This window comes from Carlito syrichta, unplaced genomic scaffold, assembly GCF_000164805.1.
Source record: "Carlito syrichta isolate Samal-C Ts95f unplaced genomic scaffold, Tarsius_syrichta-2.0.1 Scaffold305927, whole genome shotgun sequence".
NCBI lineage: Eukaryota > Metazoa > Chordata > Mammalia > Primates > Tarsiidae > Carlito > Carlito syrichta.
The window spans coordinates 402,924-419,764 of record NW_007250023.1 but is presented as its reverse complement, the minus strand read 5'-3'; positions in this window follow the sequence as shown (position 1 = coordinate 419,764).

Sequence of the window (16,841 nt, the reverse complement as noted above, 5' to 3'; positions counted from 1 at the left end):
ATTGAGAAAAAATTTTACCAACATATATAATTTATAAATATTGACTAGTTTTTCCTGGTATTCTTAATTATAGTTATTTCACGTTGTACATAATGCTAGGAGAAATTAGGATAATGGCAGAATAAATGAGGGGTAGGAACTGTTACTGAATTAAAATCATGTTGATTAGTACAGAGGCAAAACAATGCTTTCTAGACTGTGTTGGACTACTTTTTGTTCCAGACTACTTTTTGAGTTCCAGATTACTTTTTGAGTTAGAGTCTCATTCTGTTGCCCAGACTAGAGTGCAGTGGCACACTCACAGCCTCCTCAGGATTGACCTGTTGGGCTCAGGCGATCCTTCCATCCCAGCCTTCTTAGTAGCTTGAACTACAGGTGTACACCACCACAACTGGCTAATTTTTTTATTTATTGTAGAGACGAGGTCTTGTCATGTTGCCCAGGCTGGTCTTGAACCCCTGGGCTCAGGCAATCCTCTTGCCTTTGCCTCCCAAAATGCTGGGATTACAGGTGTGAGCCATCACGCCCAGCCTTCTTCATTTTTTTCCATCAGTATTTTATAATCATCTTTGTACAGTTCTTTCACTTTCTTGGTTAAATTTATATGATAGTTATTTTATTTTTGTGGGTAGCTATTGTACATGGGATTGCTTTCTTGATTTCAGATGGATCTGAAATGCTACTGATTATGTCTATTTTGTAACCTACACTTTTACTAAATTTATTGATCAGTTCTAAGAGGTTTTTTGGTAGAATCTTTTGCATTTTTTACATGTAAGATCATGTCGTCTATAGACAAGGATAACTTGAATTTTCCAATATCATTTTATCCTTGATTTTGTTCATGTGATATATATCACATTGATCAATTTGCACATGTTGAGCCATCCTTACATCCTTAGGATGAACATACTTGATCGTTGTGAATGATCTTTTCAATGTGCTGTTGAATTTGATGTCAGAATACCAGCAGTGAAGCTATCAGATACTGGGATTTTCTTTGGTAGGAGAGTTTAGTACTGGTTTAGTCTCATTATTTATTGATGTGTTCCAATTTTCTATATCTTTATAATTCAGTCTTTGTAGATTATATGAGTTTAGGAATTCATTTCTTCTAGATTTTCCAATTTGTTGATATATAATTTTCATAATAGTTTCTTATGATTCTTTGTATTTCTGTGGTAACAGTTATTATGTCTTGTTTGTCGTCTCTGATTTTATTTGGGTCTTTAAAAGTTTAGATAAAGATTTGTTGATTTTGTTTATCTTTTCAGAAAAACAAGTTTTAGTTTTGTTAATCTTTTGTATTATTATTTTGGTCTCAATTTTTTTTTATTCATTTATTTCCTTCTACTAATTTTGGGTTTGGTTTTTTCTTGCTTTTCTGGCCCTTCATGTGTATTGATAAGTTATTTGGAGTCTCTGTTTTTGTTTTGTTTTGTTTTTTGAGTTGGAGTCTCACTCTGTCGCCCAGACTGGAGTGCAGTGGCCGCTCCCGGCCACCGCAGCCTCGACCTGCTGGGCTCTGGCGATCCTTCCACCTCAGCCTTCCAAGTAGCTGGAACTACAGGCGTGCACTACACGCCCAGCTAATTTTTTTGATTTATTATAGAGATGAGGTCTCACCAAGTTGCCCAGGCAGGTCTCGAACCCGCAGGCTCAAGCAATTCACTCACCTTGGCCTCCCAAAGCACAGGATTACAGGTTGAGCCACTGAACCCGGCCTATTTTTTTTTTTTTTTGATATAGATGTTTGTTGTATAAGCTTTACTCTTAGAAATGCTTTTGCTGATTCCCATAAGTTTTGGCATGTTGTATGTCCATTTTCATTTGTTTAAGAAAATTTTTAAATTCCCATCTTAATTTTTTTATTGAGTCATTGGTCATTCAGGATTATGTTGTTTAAATTTCATGTATTTGTATGGTTTCCAAAATTCCTCTTGTTAATAATTTTAGTTTTATTTCATTGTGATCAGAAATGATACTTGATACGATTTCCACTTTTTTGAATTGCTGAGGAGGCTTGTTCTGTGTTCTAATATATAGCTTATCTTGAGGAATGTCCCATGTACTAATGAAAAGAAGGTATATTCTGCAGCAGTTGGATGAAATGTTCTGAAAACATGTACGTTAGGTCTGTTTGGTCTAGAATACAGTCTAGAATATAGTTTAGCTTCAGCATTTGTTGATTTTCTGCCTGAGTGATCTGTTTATTGCCCAGAGTGGGATATTGAAATCCCCTACCATATTGTAGTATGTGCACTTACTCTCTTGCTCTCTCTCCCTTTAGATCTAGTAATATTTGCTTTATATATTTGGGTACCCCAATATTGGATGCATATATTTCACTATTGTTATATCATTTTAATGAATTGACTCCTTTGTCATCATATGCTGACCTTCTTTGTTGCTTTTTACAGTTTTTGACTTAAATTCTATTTTATTTGATATAAGTATAGGTATTCCTGCTCTTTTTTGCTTTCCATTTGCGTGGAATATTTTTTTTCCATCTCTTTGCTTTCAGTTTATGTGTGTCTTTATAGGTGAAGTGTGTTTCTTATGGGCAGCATATATTTTGGTCTTTTTAAAATACAATTCATTCAACCACTCTATGTCTTTTAATTGGAGCATTTAGTTTATTTACATTCAATGTTGTTATTTATATAAGGCCTTACTACTTTTTTGTTTTTTATTTGTTTGTTTTACTTGTTTTCTAGTTGTTTTATATTGCCTCTCATCTTTCTTCCTTTCCTACTGTCTGCCTTTGTGATTGGGTGATTTTTTTCTGATGGAGTATTTTAATTTATTGCTTTATATATTATCAGTTTTTGCTTTGTGATTACCATGAGGCTTACGAAAAGATCCTCTAGTTATGACAGATATTTGAAACTGATACTAACTTAACTCTGCAAAGAAAAAAAAAAAAGCACATTAACGGCTTTTACATTTACATTTTTACTTTTTAACATCACAATTTTCGTTTTTAAATTACCTGTGTCTTAACAAATTGTTGTAGTTATTACTTTTAATAGTTTTGTCTTTTAGTCTTTTTACTACATACATAAGTGCTTTAAACACCATGATTATAATATTAATGTAACAGTCACATTGGTGTCCATTTATGCCAGTTTGAAGAACTCCCTTTAGCATTTCTTCTAGGACATCTGGTAGTGGTACATTTCCTCAGCTTTTATTTGTCTGGGAACATCTTTATCTCTCCTTCATTTCTGTAGGATTACTGCTGGATACAATATTCATTTGCAGTTTTTTCCCCCCAGCATTCTGAGTGTACCATCCCACATTTTCCTGGCCTGTAAGATTTCTGCTGAGAAGTCTCTTGCCAGGTATATTGGCTCTCCCTTACATGTTATTTGCTTCTTCTCTATTGCAGATTTCAGGGTCTTTTCTTTGTCTTCGATCTTTGTGACTTTGGTTATAATATGTCCTGGGGTCTTCTTCTTTGGATTGAATCTAACTGGTGATCTTTGACCTTCCTCTTGCCCAGGCTTGCCACGAGTCTTGTGAGGCACCAAGGTTCACATAGCTTTCTGGTCCTGATGGACCTGGGGAAGATTCAAGGAGGGTACTGAGGCTAGGTGGGAATGCTGGTCAGATCTAAGTCCAGAAGACTGTCCTGGTGGTCCTGTTGGGTATGCTTCCAACATGTGTCTGCATAGGTAGAAGAGATTCCTGAATGTAGTAAGAGGGGCTGGAATCGAGATTGAGCATTTTTGGGATCTGCTGTGGGAAGGAGGCTAGTGGGCCTGTCTTGTTGGCTTAGATGGTTATGCACCACCCAGAAAGTCCCTGCACAAGTTGGGTAGTTCCTTGCCTGTAAAAGGAGAGGCTGGAGCCAAGACTGGGCCATTTTGGGATCAGCTGTGGTTTGGAGACTGGTGTGCCTGTTATGTTGGATCCGACGGGCATGCATCTTCCAGCAGGTCTCTGCACAGATGGGATAGTTCCCTGACTACATCAGAAGGGACTAGAGCTGAGACTGGGCCCCCTCAGGATGTGCTATGGAATAGAGGATGGAGAGCCTAGCCAAGGTATATGTCTCCAAGTAGATCCTGTGTAGAGGAGATAGTTCCCTGGCAGCAGGAGAGGCTGGAACTGAGACTGGCCACCTCAGGATCTCCTATGGTATGGAGGCTGGAGAACCTATCTTGTTGACCCATCTTCCATCATGTCTCAGCATAGACAGAATAATTCCCCAACTGCAGCAAGAGGGTCGGGAGCTGAGACTGGACCACCTTGTGATATGCTGAAGGATAGAAGTTTGTGTGCCTGCCTCATTGGCTTATATGAGTGCCCACCTCCCAGCAGGTTCCTGGTCTGACAAGCTAGTTCCCTGACTGTAGCAGGAGGAACTGAAGCTGAGACTTGGTCCACCTTGGAATCTGCTATGGAATGGAGAAATATCCATAGGAGATAATTTTTTGACTTCTCTTAGTAAGCAATCAAGTATTTTCAAGTTATCAAGTACCTTCTATGTCTAATACTTAGCCACATTTAATTGCATTCACACCTGTACTTTCTTATTGCTATTCAGTATTTGAGGAATCGGTGTTTTCCCTCTTTCTTTTTATATTTAAAACCCCTCATCTATGTGTTCTTCTCTAATCTCAATCTCAAATCTAATCTCAAGTCTTAGGCCCTCTGTGGCTTTTAACTAACTTTGTTATAAATGTGCTCCCATCCCAATATAAAATAAGAATATATCTCTTTAACATCTGCCTTGCTATCATCTTTCTTTTTCAGCTGAATTTCTTTATCTCTTATTCACTCGACTACTCTCACAACTTCTCTGAAATTCAGCTGGCAGGAATCACCCCTGACCTTTTAGTTGCCAAAACCACTGAACACGTTTCATTTCTTATCTTACTTGACTTACCTATGGCATTTATCACTGTTGACTTTACCATCACTTTGAAACTCATTCTCCCTTGCTGTGCTTCTGTGATACCCCTCCCTTTAGGTTTTGCTCCTTCTATGGCTTCTCCTTCCTTTTCCACATCTGGCAGTTCCTATTGTCACAGCTCTTCCAATGTTTCTTTCTTTTTCTTTAAGTCTTTAGCCCAAGGTTGTCAAATGTTTTATGCTCTCACAGCCTCTTAGCAAATGACTTTCGATGGATTCTAGCACTAAGCTGGAGTGTCATAGGCACTGTTTGTGATTTCTTCTTCTTTTCTTCCTAGGAGTTTTACAAAATCTACCACTATTTCCCGCAATCTTTCTCTGACACGTTTTCCAATTTATTCACTTATTTTCTTTTTTAAATTATTATTTTATTTTAAAGATGTGGAGTATAATTCAGTATTAGGTACATAAGTGGTCAATGTGCAGGTAAAGTTTGAACCTCCCATGGGTCCTCACTTCACCTGGTTTGGGATCAGGTACGCTTATTGATGTTATGTGCCTTCCCCTGCTTTCCTGGCAGTGTCTTGCTACTGCCAATCCCTTACTTGTAGTGTCGTGGTAAATGTTCAGGGTCCACTTATGGGTGTAAATATGTAATACTCAGTTCTTTGTTTCTTTGATAGTTTGCTGAATATGATAGACTCTAAATCCATCCAAGTTGCTAGAAAGTTCTTAATTTTGTTCTTCTTTATGGGTGTGTAATATTCCATTGTGTATATGTACCATATTTTAAAATCCAGTTCACTATCAATGGGCAACACAGTTGGTTCCATGTTTTTGCTGTTGTGAATAGTGCTGCAATAAACATGCGTGCACAGGTATCTTTTTTAAATAATGATTTGAGTTCCTCCAGGTATACTCGCAGAAGGAGGATTGCTGGGTTGTATAGAAGGTTAATTTTTAGAACTTTTAGTAATTGCCACACTGTTTTCCACAGAGGTTGCTCTAGTTTACACTCCCACCAACAGTGTAGAAGTGTTCCCTTTTCTCCTCATCCTCCCCAGCATCTGTTGTTTTTGAGTTATTAATGATGGACATCCTGACTGGAGTTAGATGGTATCTCAGTGTGATTTTGATTTGCATTTCTTTGATGATTAGTGAGGCTGAGCATTTTCTCATGTGTGTCTCTTGTCTGCTCATATGTCTTCTTTTGAAAAGTATCTATTCATATCTATTGTCTACTTTTTAATAGGGATGTTTGTTCTTTCCTTTTTCCACCTTTGAGTTCCTTGTAGATCCTCGATATTAGGCCTTTGTCAGATAGACAGTTGGCAAATATTTTTTCCCATTCTGTGGGTGTTTTCCCACTCTATTAATGGTTTCTTTTGCTTTGCAGAAGCTTTTCAATTTGATGAGGTCCCACTTATCTATCTTATCTCTTATGACATGGGCTTTGGGGTTTTGGTTAGGAATTGGTTGCCTCTTCCAATTTCTGTAAGGGTGTCCCCTGTGTTTTCTAAGATTCTTATGGCTTGAGGTTTTACATTTATGCCTTTGATCCATGTAGAGTTTATATTTGTGTGTAGTGATAGGTAGGGTCCTGTTTTATTCTTCTGCGTGTGGTCATCCAGTTTTCCCAGCACCATTTACTGAATAGGTGCTCCTTTGCCTATTGGTTATTTGTGGAGGCTTTGTCAAAGATGAGTTGGTTGAGAAATTTATATTTTGCTTCTGGAATCTGCTTCCTGTTCTATTGGTCCATATGCCTGTTCTTGTACCAATACCAGGCTATTTTGGTTATTGTAGCCTTATAATAAAGTTTAAAGTCTGGAAGTGTGATACCTCCCACTTTGTTTCTTTTGCTGAAGATTGTTTTGGCTGTTTGTGGTTGTTTATGTTTCCAAATGAATTTCTGTATTATCTTTTCCAGGTCTGAGAAGAATGATATTGGTAATTTAATGGGTATTACGTTAAATCTGTAGATTGCCTTGTTAGGATGGGCATCTTAACAATGTTGATGCTTCCAATCCATGGGCATGGAATGTTTCTACATTTGTTTGTGTCGTCTTTGATTCCTTTGAGCAATGTTTTGTAGTTTTTGTTGTAAAGGTCTTTCACTTCTCTGGTTAGGAAGTTTCCAAAGTATTTCACTTTTTTGGTATTCACCTATTTTCTAGATTATAGAACAATATTTGTCTGTTCTTCCTATGACCAATCTGCCTTTTCTCCAATCTATCTTTCACAGAGCCACTGAAAACTCTACAAATTTTGTCTTGTCACTCCCTTAGGATGCTTCAGTGGTTAACATTAACATTTAGGATAAAAACAGCCTTATTTTTTAAAAAAATGTTTTAATTGACATAAATGCATATAACATGAAATTAATCATTTTAAAGTATACAGTTCAGCATTTACTGCATTCATACTGTTGTGCAACAATAATCTGTATAATTCCAAGATGTTTTCATCATCCCAAAGGGAAACACTCATACCCATTAGGCAGTCATTTCTCATTCTCCCCTACACCTAACACCTTGGCAGTCAGCTTTCCATGGCCATGGATTTACCTATTCTGGAGGTTTCATATGCATGGAGTCATTATAATATGTATCCTTTCATGTCTGGCCTTTCACTTAGAATAATGTTTTTAGGCTGGGTACAGTGGTTCACACTTGTAGTCCCCACACTTTAGGAGGCCAAGACAGGAGGATTGCTTGAGCCCAGGAGTTCAAGACCAGCCTAGGCAGCATAGCGGGCCCTCATCTCTAAAAAAAAAAAAAAAATTGCCGGTCATGGTGGCACATGCCTGTGGTCCCAACTACTCAGAAGGCTGAAGTGAAAGGATTGCCTGAGCCCTAGAGATTGAGGCTGTGGTGAGCCATGATTGTGCCACTACACTCTAGTCTGGGCAACGCAGTGAGTTTCCCAACTCCCTCACCCCCCCCCAAGAAAGCAAAAACAAAATGCAATATATCCATTTCTTTTCATTTATTGGCACTACATTTCTTTTTATAGTTAAATACTATTCCACTTTATGAATAATCCACATTTGTTATTCATTCATCAATTGATGGGCATTTGGATTATGTCTCCATTTTGAATGGCTGTTTTTTTATTTATCTTGATGGAGTCTTTAGGTTTTCTCAAGATAAGATCATGTCATCTGCAAACAAGACCAGTTTGACTTCTTCCTCTTCCATTCTGATGCCCTTTATTTCTTTCTCTTACCTATTTGCTCTGGCTACTTTATTTTAGACGTATACCTGGGAGCGTAATTTCTGAGTCATGGTACTTCTACATTTAACTTTTGGGAACTGCCAACTATTTCCCAAAGCACCTGCAACAATACAAATTCTCACCAGCAATGTATGAGGGTTTTAGTTGGTGTATATCCTTTGTTATCACTTACTATTTTCTGTTTTTTTAATTATGCCCAATTCAGTGGCTACAATATTATATCTCATTACACTTTTAATTTATCATTCCCTAACGACTAATGGTATTGTGAATCTTTTCACGTGCTTGTTGGCCATTTGTAGATCCTCTTTGGAGAAATGTATATTCAGGTTTTTGCCCATTTTTTTATTTGATTTGTCTTTTTAACCAAGAAATACCTTTCAATTTATGAAATCTAGAACCTTGCCAAGTTTAATGGTTATCAAAGCAGAGCCACATTTTGACCTTTTATGTTCTCCATTACTATAGTCTTGTTTTTTGAGATTACTTGAGTATTTTCAGCATCTCTAGAGCCTCTGTTCTTAAAATGTCATTAAAAAAAAATTTGTATGAAACATTCAGGACTTCTGAAATTTTTAATATAGAACATTCCACTTAGTAGTTCTACATATACTAATATGCAATTATAAAAAGGGTGTAATTTCTTTAACCAGTTAACTAACTTTCACTGGTTAACATTGAACGTATTACTGATATTCATTTTCTCTGTTGTTTACTTTCTTCTACTTTTAAAAATTATTCCCTAATTTTTTGCTTACACTTCCAACCAATTGCCAGGTTAATGTGTTAGTTGCAAATCTGACATAAATATATTTTTAGCAGTCTTTCAAAGAAATGTTTCTTTGAAAGTAAAGAGATTACAATAAATATTTTTAGACATTTAATATGTAATGGACCAAATAAAATTATAAAACTAGTGTAAATATCAGTGTGCTGTGAAGCCTTAGATTTTGTGTGTTTATATACCAAAATCGGAGCATTTGAAGAAACAAGAGAGCTTTGTGAATTAATTTGTATCTTACTTTTCTGCTTATGTTCTATAGATTCTTTAGAGTACTACTCTGCAGGAAAAATTGGCTCTGGAAAGCATGAAAATGGCAAATGCAATTTATCCTCCTTGCAACTGTATCTTTAATTTAGCTGATAAACTCTAGTCATTGTTATACTACGCATTCAGAAAATGTATGGCAAGCCAGGCTCGGTGGCTCAGTTTGTAATCCCGCGCTTTGGGAGGCTGAGGTGAGTGGATTGCTTGAGCCTGTGGACTCGAGACCCGCCTGGGCAACTTGACAAGACCTCATCTCTACAATAAATCAAAAAATTAGCCGAGCGTGGTAGCGCGCGCCAGTAGTTCCAGCTACTTGGAAGACTGAGGCAGAAGGATCCCCAGAGTCCAGCAGGTTGAGGCTGCGGTGGCTCGGAGCGGCCACTGCACTCCAGACTGGGTGACAAAGTGAGACTACAACTCAAAAAAAAATAAAAATAAAAAATAAAATGTATGGCAGTGACTATTCTGCAAATATGAAGAACTGAGCAATGGTTTAAATCTCAAATGGTTACCATAAGGTGCTTTAAAAATTCTTTGCTTAAAAACTTTAAGTTGGCTTTTTTTTTTTATTTTTGAGTTGGAGTCTCACTCTGTTGCCCAGACTGGAGTGCAGTGACCGCTCCCGGCCACCGCAGTCTCGACCTGCTGGGCTCCAGCAATCCTTCCGCCTCAGCCTTCCAAGTAGCTGGAATGACAGGCATGCGCTACCACGCCCGACTGATTTTTTGATTTATTGTAGAGATGAGGTCTCACTGCCCAGGCAGGTCTTGATACCGCGGGCTCAGGCAATCCACTCACCTCAGCCTCCCAAAGGCGCAGGATTACAGGCTGAGCCACCGAGCCTGGCTAAGTTGGCATTTTTATGTTATGTTTCATGATTGTCAGTTGGTCCATAAGGTCCACTATAAGTCTACGAAATTATAATTTTTTAATATGCATTTTCCTGAGAATGCATAACTTCTACTTGTATTGTGTTCTCTAAAGAATCCAAAGGTATAAAAATTATTAAGAACCACTGATATAAAATGTTGATAAAGTTCATGGTGAATCCTGTTATATATACACAGTTGATCTTCATTATTTGTGGGTTTTGTATTTGCTAGTTTACCTGCTACATAAAATGTACTTGTAAATCCAAAACCAATGCTCAGGGTGCTTTTGCAGCAAAATATTTGAGTTACCTTATTTGCACATTCCTGCCTGAGGTCAAAGAAGGTGACACTCTGCCTTCTTGTTTCAGCTCTCATTATAAACAAGTGTCCTTTTCAATGTGTATTCAGTGCCATATTTTTCACATTTTTGTTCTCTCTGTTGATTTTTCTGTTAAAATGGCCCGTGAGCATAGTACCAGTATAGTGTTTAGTATTTCTAAGCATAAGAAATCTATGCTATGCCTTACAGAGTAAATATCTGTGATAGACAGACTTTGTTCAGACATGAGTTAGAGTGCTTTTGACCATGAGTTCAATCTTAATGAATCAAATATAAAATCATCAATATCAGTACATACAGTTAAATATGGTCATATATAAATACAGATAGATATAAATACAGGAAATAAGGTATCTCTAAACAGCAACAAACATTTAAAAAATTATATATTGATATTGATTGGTTGATAAAAATGTGGTGGCCAGAGGATTGCAGAAAACTAACCTATATCCCCCAGAATCAATGACTCACTATTCACTTATTCAGGGTTCTTGGATACTTTTTAAAAACATAAGTCCTGCAAATAAGGAGAATCTGTTGTAGTTGGATAGAGCCAGAGAGGCTATCCTAGTTGACTCTTTGGAGTTTTTTCTTTTTAACTTAATGTTTCAAAATTTCTTTTTGTGTGAACATTTACTAGACAGAAGTTATGTGTCACTCATCTTTTAATAGTGTCAGACATCAGGCAAGGTGCCATGGCTTACACCAAAATCCCTTCACTTTGGGACATCAAAGTAGGATAATGGAGCCCAGTAGTTCAAGACCAGCTTGGATGAGATAGCGAGTTGTCGTCTCTACAAAAAATCTAAAAATTAGCTAGGCGTGGTGGCATGAGCCCCAGCTACTTGGAAGACTGAGATGGAAGGACCGCCTGAGCCCAGGGAGTTGAGGCTATGGTGAGCCATGATTATGCCACTGCACTCCAGCATGGGTGCCAGGGTGAGACCCCCACTCAGGAAAAAAACAAAAATAAACAAGTGTCACACATCAGGTACTACTCATATAATCATGATAAATGTTATTGATTTCTTGGGCTTCATATTTATACTTTCAGAATTCACTAGTCTACTTCAAATTTCTTTCTGACATATTATTATTGTTCATTCTGCAGTATATTGGACTATAGTGCTGTATTTTGCACATACCTATTTAGAATGAGTTTAATCATTTTGCTTAATTGTCTGATAATTCATTAATAGACAAGTTAGAAGAATGTTTTATGTAACTCAGTTTTTAACCACAAGATAAATCAATCTCCAAAAATTCTGAACATTTCTGAACAAGTTATGAATGTGACATATATGGTTAATTTTGTCCCATAACTACATAGATATCAATTATTATTTCTTAGGAAACCAGAACTAGCTTAAATAGTTATAACATAGACTAACTTTTTTCCTTGTTAAATACATTGTTAAATGTTTTGAGTTAGCACTCTAAAATTTGAGCAAGCAACATTTTTTGTAACTTTTTGCCTCATTTCTACATAGATTATGGTTGGAAGTTTGAGATATATGCAGTTAGGATAGAGATTATTTATGAATTTTGCATATTTGATCAGCATTTTTATCATATAGAGTATTTTTAATAAATATTTTTGATCATATCAAATTATTTTGTTGTTATTTCAAAGTAGTCTTTTGCATTTTTTTATGTGGAGATGTAACATATCTTTAGTTTCAGGATTGCTTTACTGATCACCTGTTAAATGTTAACCATGATTTTTTCTTTAAGAGTACATTATGAAGAAAAGTTAGTTGCAATAAAATAACTTACAAGTATGTACTAGCTATTGCAACTTTGGAATTTGGAGAGGAAAGATGCTCAAGTATGATACTTAAAATCACTGAATCATATATCTTAATTGAATGGATAGGTTGGAAAGGAAAAAGTAAAACTCAATTTGCCTGTAACATGATCTTGTATACAGAACAAAAATCCTAAAGAGTCCACTGAAAAAACTAAACAGTTTCATTTACATGGCCTCAAAAGGAATAAAGTACTTAAGAATAAATTTTGTTCTGGTGAATTCAGACCACTTATGTACCTATTCCGACTTGTATCCCACATCTTTAAAATAAAATCAAGAGAAAAAAATTAAAAAAAAAATCATGGTTGGATATTATGTGGCTAATTCAAATATTAGTAGTAAATTAAAATAACTCCTTTAAAATAATAAATTTAACAAAGGAAGTATACATTTTTTATTCTAAAAACTACATAGCATTGTTGAAAGAATTAAAGAGCCTAAATAAGTGGAAAAACATTTACATATTGATGTTTTGAAGATTTATTATTTTTATAATGGCAATTTCCCCTCCCCCCCAAGTTTATCTACAGTCAATTTTCTGTCAAAATCCCAGCTATCTTCTCTGTAGAATTTGACAAACTGTTCCCAAAACTTATATGGCAATTCAAGGGACACAGTGTAGCCAAAACAATCTTGAAAAGGAACAAAATTGTAAGACTCACATTTCCCACTTAAAAACTTACTATGGGCCAGGCTCAGTGACTCAGCCTGTAATCCCAGCACTTTGGGAAGCCAAGGTGAGTTGATCGCCTGAGACTGTGGCTTTGAGACCAGCCTGGGCAACTTGGCGAGACCTCATCTCTACAATAAATAAAAAATTAACTGGGCATGGTAGTGTGTGCCTGTAGTTTGGGCTACTTGAAAGGCTGAGGCGGAAGGGTCACTGGAACCCAGCAGGTCAATGCTGGGGTGGCTGTGAGCATGCCACTGCACTCCAGCCTGGGCAGCAGAATAAGACTCCAACTCCAAATAAAAAAAGAAAAAGAAAAAGAAAAAAAAACCTTACCATGAAGCTACACTAGTCAATATATGTATTACTGGTATAATGGTAGACATATAGACCAATGGTATAGAGTTGAGAATTCAGAAATAAATTTTTACATTTATGGTAAATTGACTTTCTACAAGTGTGCCTTGTTAAAAAGAATAGTCTTTTCGACAAAGAATGCTTTTTATCCACATGGAACAAAAGATGGAAATATGTCTATTCAGATTCTCTGTCCACTTAAAAAAAGTTGTCTTCTATTATTATTAAGTCTGAATAACTCTTTATGTATTCAAGATAAAGTAGATAAAATAGATCCTTACCTCATGTAATTAGGTAAAATTAACTTGAACTAAAGACTTAAATGTAAGAGCAAAAACTGTAACTGTAAGAAGATATAGGGATACATCTTCATGACCTTGGATTTGGCAAAGGATACTTAGTTGTGACACCAAAAGCATGAGCAATAAAGGAAAAAAGTAAATAAATTGGACTTCATCAAAATTAAAAGGATACCATCCAGAAAGTGAAAGACAATCCATTGACTCAGAAAATTGTTTATATTTGCATATCTATTTTATCTTGAATACATAAAGAGTTATTCAGACTTAATAATAATAGAAGACAACTAACTTTTGCTTAAATAGACAGAGAATCTGAATAGACATATTTCCGAAAGAAGATAGGGAAATTGAAGTCAAAATCACAATGAGATACTATTTAACACTCTCTAGAATGGATATAATAAAAATGAGAGAAGTTTTGGCAAGGATGTGGAGGAATTGCAACACCAATGCATATCTGGTTAGAATATTAAATGATGCGATGTTAAATGATGCTGCCACTTTGGAAAAGAGTGGTAATTTCTTGAATTTTGAACATAGAGTTGCCATATCATCCAGCAATTCTATTCCTAGATATATACCCTAGACAAATGGAAATGTTTACATAAAAACTTGTGCAAATGTTTATAGAGCATTATTTATAATAAATAAATAATAATAACTCAAGTTTTCATCAACTGATGAATGAATAAACAAGATTTGGAATAGCCACATACTAGAATATTATTTGACAATTAAAAAGTGAATTTTGAAAGCATTATGCTAAATGAATGAAGCCAGTCATGAAAGTGCACATATTTTAGGATTCCATGTCAGTGAAATGGCCTGAATATGGATCATATAAAGATAGAAAATAGTGTTATCCTAGGTTTTGTGAAAATGGGGGTTTGGAGATGTGATGGCTAAGGAACGATGTGTTTGTTTTTGGGGTGTTAAAAAATGTTCTAAAATGGATGTGGTGATCCTTATGTAACTCTGAGTATACTAAACACCACTGAATTGTGTACTTTAAATGGATTAATTGTGTTGTATGTGAACTATATCTCAAGCAGCTGATAAATAAAAATAAATGCCCATTGATCTATTTAACTCTTTGAATGGACATTTTAGCTGCATGGAATTTTTTACCATGATACATTGATCATTTGCAAAGTTTTCATTCATTAAATTATGTAGACCTTGCAAATGTTGTAAAATGTCTCATTTGTCAATGTCACCACTAAAGAAAATAGTCTTTAAGTATTGGGATACTCACTGTGCTGGAGATGAGTTTTACATTATTGTGCTTTTCAGTTGAAAGCTCAAATTTTATTATTAGAAATAAATCCTGATAGGTTTTTTTTTTAAGTGACAGATTTTTTTAATTTTAAGAGAATGTCTCCTAAATATCTATGGCTGATATCATTTGTCAGTCATTATTTCAAATAAAAATTATTTTCCATAAAAAAATTATGTGATCTCTTCAGATCGCATAAATCTTTCGCCTTTTACTAAAGATTTCCGTGGAGAGGAACAACAACTCTGAGTCTTAACCCAAGTTTTTGAGGCCTTGCTCTCACAGGGCTTTTTTTTAAAAAAACAAAACAAAACAAAAAAAACAGCTACTTTGTGTAGAAACTCAACTGCACAAGTACTTTTCCTTCAGGAAACCATTGTCATTTATACTTCCATTTTCTCACAGCCAAATATTAAATAGATGCGTATTTGAGGCTCAATATATAATAAAAGCCAGTTAACTTTGCTGCTTAAGAACATTAGTGTCTTTGTAATACAGGAACATATTTGTAAAGAGTACAATGAATGCTAGAAGAACCTGATTCTATTGCTTTTATTCTTCCTTAGGCACCAGCAGTTTTACCCACCTTGGAATTTGCACTATGAGGGCAAATGTCAACATAGTGAAAAAAATGCAAGTTACATCTTAATATTATTGTGAAAATTGAGTTGACCATGTGGATCCTTTGACAAATTCTCAGGGTCTTTCAGGGCTCTATTTCAAGAATCAGTGATTCCCAACGTTGTTTCACTACTCCTGACCTCTGTCTGAGACTACAAACTCTTCAGTATTCCTGTAGATACTTCTACATAAAAATACTTGTAATTCCATATGTTTAAACTCATCTCACCTTTCTCTGCTTTTTCATATTATACTTGCTCCTCTGTTCTTATATTATCCTTCTCCATTAATGACAACCCTCCGTCCATCATCCAGTTAGAAACTTTATGTTTATTCTCTCAGTCTTCACTTTCCCTCATCATCTTCTTGTAGTTTTGCTAGAATGAATGAATACAGGCAGGCTAAAGTATGGGCTCTCCAAACATGTGACTATGCCTGGGAAATTGTTTCACAATGAGCATTTTGTACTATGATGCAGTTTGTTACTAACTGTTTGCACTTGGTGTATAAGCAAACTCAAAGCTATAGTCCTTTATTTGAATCAGTAATAAGGGGCCAGAATGGCACAAGCACCTCGGCAGCACCATGAAGACTGGCGAAGGGAGCTGCTTAAAAGACTTATGGCATCCTGACTTTGAACCGGAAACAGCATTGACAGTGACATCCTTAATATAGATGTAATAGCCAATGAAGATTGCTCTTCTATTTGCAAATTGCTATTGTTGTTACCTGTGTTTATAGGTATCATTCCATCCACCACCACCAACCTATGACAACCTTGTAGATCTTTTTCGTGTTGATCTTTGAGAGTGCTTTATGTTAATACATTAAGCACACTGACCTTCTCCTTCCCCCCATAAACACATACACACATTTTTTTTTGCCTGTATACAGGTTGAATATCTCATATCCAATATATTTGGGACCACAAGTGTTGGCATTCAGTGTTTTTGTTTTGTTTTAGATTTTGGAAACTTGCATTATATACTTGGTCGTTGAGCATCCTTAATCTAAGTATCTGAAAACTGAAATTCTTCAATAAGCACTTTCATTGAATAACAGTCTGTAATCCCAGCACTTTGGGAGGCCGAGGTGAGTGGATTGCCTGAGCCTGTGAGCTCGAGACCCACCCAGGCAACTTGGCGAGACCTCGTCTCTACAATAAATAAAAAATTAGCCAGGTATGGTAGCACATGCTTGTAGTTCCCGCTACTTGGAAGGCTGAGGCGGAAGGATTGCTGGAGCCCAGCGGGTCAAGGCTGCAGTGCCCTCCAGTCTGGGCGATAGAATGGGAATCCAACTCAAAAAAAAAAAAAGTATATATATATATAAAATATATAAATATATATCTTTAGTCATTTATTTAATTTTAGTATATAATTATATAGGCCATATGTTGTTTTTAAAAATGGCATTGATAACAGGCATCCTTCCATAACATTAATAGC